Genomic DNA, 6,000 nt, shown 5'->3' with positions numbered 1-6,000 from the left:
ATGCAGTGGCGTTAATGTTTCCTGGTGTCAACCTGTATTATTTCAGTAGATATTGAAATGAGGATGCATCTTGCTGCCTTTCCAATGAAGCAAGTTTAATTTAGTAATAGGTGAAAAACCATCCCTACAAAGATGTTAATCAGATACTTGGCTTTGTGGACACTTTTCAGAGAACAAATTTGTTAGCATAAAAATAAAGCCAGAAAATGAAGAGCTGTTTAATCAGTCAATTGGATTTTTTTGCCAGCATATTTCTTTTTCTCTGCAACCCACTGCTAAATTGTGCTTCCTAGCTGTTTTTATAAAATCACTGAATCAAATATAACTCTGATTACATCAGAGAAGGCCAGGTACCCTACACCATAACAGGGGTTTTCGAAATTTTGACTTGTCTACTTAAATATCACCAAAATCTGATCACAACGTCAATTACGTCCCTGGGTGGGATTGAACCACCAACCTTTTGATTAATAGCTGAACACACTAACCGATTGCGCCACAGAGACACTTTGCAAAAAGTACATACTGACAAAGACTAATAAGCATTCATCTAGAACGTTTCCTAGAAAAACTTTAAAAAGTCAATAATCTGGAGAGTTTTTGTAAGATGTTTCTTCCAGCAACCAATGAAGAAACACATTGGTACTTTCGCATGATGAGTGAGTGCTTCAGGACCTCTTGCACTTACATGTGCAGCAGAGTACTGTAATGGAAGCATGCTGGGTCCATAACCCAGAGGTAGGCAGATTGAAACTATCCTCTGCTATATGCATTTTTTTTTGTTAATTAAAGTAATCCAAAACTGGGATTGATATTTTTGCTCTTTTATTTTTACTTAAAGTACAATAACTTTTACCATTTTAATTTGTTTTAATAGTATATTGACAGTATTGTTTTCTTTCAAAAATCCAATTAATTTTCTTTACCCGATTATTAAAATGGTAATTGACAAAAGCAAACTACATTGTCACCAGAAGAGCAATACAAAATGTACAAGTGATATATTAAAATCATCTTTCCAGCTTGAATTTCAATGATGCATTGGGGCAACGATTTTGTGAGAAACATCTTCACCCTTAAATAAAGATTTTCTTAATTCCTTACCTGTGTGCTAATTAGATATCACCTTGTTTTCACATTAAACAGACTTCCACATGAGAAAGCAGCAAGGATGCAGTGGCGTTAATGTTTCCTGGTGTCAACCTGTATTATTTCAGTAGATATTGAAATGAGGATGCATCTTGCTGCCTTTCCAATGAAGCAAGTTTAATTTAGTAATAGGTGAAAAACCATCCCTACAAAGATGTTAATCAGATACTTGGCTTTGTGGACACTTTTCAGAGAACAAATTTGTTAGCATAAAAATAAAGCCAGAAAATGAAGAGCTGTTTAATCAGTCAATTGGATTTTTTTGCCAGCATATTTCTTTTTCTCTGCAACCCACTGCTAAATTGTGCTTCCTAGCTGTTTTTATAAAATCACTGAATCAAATCTAACTCTGATTACATCAGAGAAGGCCAGGTACCCTACACCATAACAGGGGTTTTCGAAATTTTGACTTGTCTACTTAAATATCACCAAAATCTGATCACAAGGTCAATTACGTCCCTGGGTGGGATTGAACCACCAACCTTTTGATTAATAGCTGAACACACTAACCGATTGCGCCACAGAGACACTTTGCAAAAAGTACATACTGACAAAGACTAATAAGCATTCATCTAGAACGTTTCCTAGAAAAACTTTAAAAAGTCAATAATCTGGAGAGTTTTTGTAAGATGTTTCTTCCAGCAACCAATGAAGAAACACATTGGTACTTTCGCATGATGAGTGAGTGCTTCAGGATCTCTTGCACTTACATGTGCAGCAGAGTACTGCACTGGAAGCATGCTGGGCCCATAACCCAGAGGTAGGCAGATTGAAACTATCCTTTGCTATATGCATTTTTTTTTTGTTCATTAAAGTAATCCAAAACTGGGATTGATATTTTAGCTTTTATTTTTACTTAAAGTACAATAACTTTTACCATTTTAATTTGTTTTAATAGTATATTGACAGTATTGTTTTCTTTCAAAAATCCAATTAATTTTCTTTACCCGATTATTAAAATGGTAATTGACAAAAACAAACTACATTGTCACCAGAAGAGCAATACAAAATGTACAAGTGATATATTAAAATCATCTTTCCAGCTTGAATTTCAATGATGCATTGGGGCAACGATTTTGTGAGAAACATCTTCACCCTTAAATAAAGATTTTCTTAATTCCTTACCTGTGTGCTAATTAGATATCACCTTGTTTTCACATTAAACAGACTTCCACATGAGAAAGCAGCAAGGATGCAGTGGCGTTAATGTTTCCTGGTGTCAACCTGTATTATTTCAGTAGATATTGAAATGAGGATGCATCTTGCTGCCTTTCCAATGAAGCAAGTTTAATTTAGTAATAGGTGAAAAACCATCACTACAAATATGTTAATCAGATACTTGGCTTTGTGGACACTTTTCAGAGAACAAATTAGTTAGCATAAAAATAAAGCCAGAAAATGAAGAGCTGTTTAATCACTCAATTGGATTTTTCTGCCAGCATATTTCTTTTTCTCTGCAACCCACTGCTAAATTGTGCTTCCTAGCTGTTTTTATAAAATCACTGAATCAAATCTAACTCTGATTACATCAGAGAAGGCCAGGTACCCTACACCATAACAGGGGGTTTGAAATTTTGACTTGTCTACTTAAAGATCACCAAAATCTGATCACAAGGTCAATTAAGTCCCTGGGTGGGATTGAACCACCAACCTTTTGGTTAATAGCCTTACACACTAACTGATTGCGCCACAGCGACACTTTGCAAAACTATATACTGACAAAGGCTAATAAGCATTCATCTAGAACGATTCCTAGAAACATTTTAAAAAGTCAATAATGTGGAGAGTTTTTGTAAGATGTTTCTTCCATCAACCAATGAAGAAACACATTGGTACTTTCCCATGATGAGTGAGTGCTTCAGGATCTCTTGCACTTACATGTGCAGCAGAGTACTGTAATGGAAGCATGCTGGGTCCATAACCCAGAGGTAGGCAGATTGAAACTATCCTCTGCTATATGCATTTTTTTTGTTAATTAAAGTAATCCAAAACTGGGATTGATATTTTTGCTCTTTTATTTTTACTTAAAGTACAATAACTTTTACCATTTTAATTTGTTTTAATAGTATATTGACAGTATTGTTTTCTTTCAAAAATCCAATTAATTTTCTTTACCCGATTATTAAAATGGTAATTGACAAAAACAAACTACATTGTCACCAGAAGAGCAATACAAAATGTACAAGTGATATATTAAAATCATCTTTCCAGCTTGAATTTCAATGATGCATTGGGGCAACGATTTTGTGAGAAACATCTTCACCCTTAAATAAAGATTTTCTTAATTCCTTACCTGTGTGCTAATTAGATATCACCTTGTTTTCACATTAAACAGACTTCCACATGAGAAAACAGCAAAGATGCAGTGGCGTTAATGTTTCCTGGTGTCAACCTGTATTATTTCCATAGATATTGAAATGAGGATGCATCTTGCTGCCTTTCCAATGAAGCAAGTTTAATTTAGTAATAGGTGAAAAACCATCCCTACAAAGATGTTAATCAGATACTTGGCTTTGTGGACACTTTTCAGAGAACAAATTTGTTATCATAAAAATAAAGCCAGAAAATGAAGAGCTGTTTAATCACTCAATTGGATTTTTCTGCCAGCATTTTTCTTTTTCTCTGCAACCCACTGCTAAATTGTGCTTCCTAGCTGATTTTTTATATAATCACTTAATCAAATCTAACTCTGATTACATCAGAGAAGGCCAGGTACCCTACACCATAAGAGGGGGTTTGCAATTTTGACTTGTCTACTTAAATATCACCAAAATCTGATCACAAGGTCAATTACGTCCCTGGGTGGGATTGAACCACCAACCTTTTGACTAATAGCTGAACACACTAACCGATTGCGCCACAGAGACACTTTGCAAAAAGTCCATACTGACAAAGACTAATAAGCATTCATCTAGAACGTTTCCTAGAAAAACTTTAAAAAGTCAATAATCTGGAGAGTTTTTGTAAGATGTTTCTTCCAGCAACCAATGAAGAAACACATTGGTACTTTCGCATGATGAGTGAGTGCTTCAGGATCTCTTGCACTTACATGTGCAGCAGAGTACTGCAATGGAAGCATGCTGGGCCCATAACCCAGAGGTAGGCAGATTGAAACTATCCTTTGCTATATGCATTTTTTTTTTGTTCATTAAAGTAATCCAAAACTGGGATTGATATTTTAGCTTTTATTTTTACTTAAAGTACAATAACTTTTACCATTTTAATTTGTTTTAATAGTATATTGACAGTATTGTTTTCTTTCAAAAATCCACTTAATTTTCTTTACCCTATTATTAAAATGGTAATTGACAAAAACAAACTACATTGTCACCAGAAGAGCAATACAAAATGTACAAGTGATATATTAAAATCATCTTTCCAGCTTGAATTTCAATGATGCATTGGGGCAACGATTTTGTGAGAAACATCTTCACCCTTAAATAAAGATTTTCTTAATTCCTTACCTGTGTGCTAATTAGATATCACCTTGTTTTCACATTAAACAGACTTCCACATGAGAAAGCAGCAAGGATGCAGTGGCGTTAATGTTTCCTGGTGTCAACCTGTATTATTTCAGTAGATATTGAAATGAGGATGCATCTTGCTGCCTTTCCAATGAAGCAAGTTTAATTTAGTAATAGGTGAAAAACCATCCCTACAAATATGTTAATCAGATACTTGGCTTTGTGGACACTTTTCAGAGAACAAATTAGTTAGCATAAAAATAAAGCCAGAAAATGAAGAGCTGTTTAATCACTCAATTGGATTTTTCTGCCAGCATATTTCTTTTTCTCTGCAACCCACTGCTAAATTGTGCTTCCTAGCTGTTTTTATAAAATCAATGAATCAAATCTAACTCTGATTACATCAGAGAAGGCCAGGTACCCTACACCATAACAGGGGGTTTGAAATTTTGACTTGTCTACTTAAAGATCACCAAAATCTGATAACAAGGTCAATTAAGTCCCTGGGTGGGATTGAACCACCAACCTTTTGGTTAATAGCCTTACACACTAACTGATTGCGCCACAGCGACACTTTGCAAAAGTACATACTGACAAAGGCTAATAAGCATTCATCTAGAACGATTCCTAGAAACATTTTAAAAAGTCAATAATGTGGAGAGTTTTTGTAAGATGTTTCTTCCATCAACCAATGAAGAAACACATTGGTACTTTCCCATGATGAGTGAGTGCTTCAGGATCTCTTGCACTTACATGTGCAGCAGAGTACTGTAATGGAAGCATGCTGGGTCCATAACCCAGAGGTAGGCAGATTGAAACTATCCTCTGCTATATGCATTTTTTTTTGTTAATTAAATTAATCCAAAACTGGGATTGATATTTTTGCTCTTTTATTTTTACTTAAAGTACAATAACTTTTACCATTTTAATTTGTTTTAATAGTATATTGACAGTATTGTTTTCTTTCAAAAATCCAATTAATTTTCTTTACCCGATTATTAAAATGGTAATTGACAAAAACAAACTACATTGTCACCAGAAGAGCAATACAAAATGTACAAGTGATATATTAAAATCATCTTTCCAGCTTGAATTTCAATGATGCATTGGGGCAACGATTTTGTGAGAAACATCTTCACCCTTAAATAAAGATTTTCTTAATTCCTTACCTGTGTGCTAATTAGATATCACCTTGTTTTCACATTAAACAGACTTCCACATGAGAAAACAGCAAAGATGCAGTGGCGTTAATGTTTCCTGGTGTCAACCTGTATTATTTCCGTAGATATTGAAATGAGGATGCATCTTGCTGCCTTTCCAATGAAGCAAGTTTAATTTAGTAATAGGTGAAAAAACATCCCTACAAAGATGTTAATCAGATACTTGG

Source organism: Pseudophryne corroboree, unplaced genomic scaffold (assembly GCF_028390025.1).
Source record: "Pseudophryne corroboree isolate aPseCor3 unplaced genomic scaffold, aPseCor3.hap2 scaffold_90, whole genome shotgun sequence".
Taxonomy (NCBI): Eukaryota; Metazoa; Chordata; class Amphibia; order Anura; family Myobatrachidae; genus Pseudophryne; species Pseudophryne corroboree.
This window is presented reverse-complemented; position numbering follows the sequence as displayed.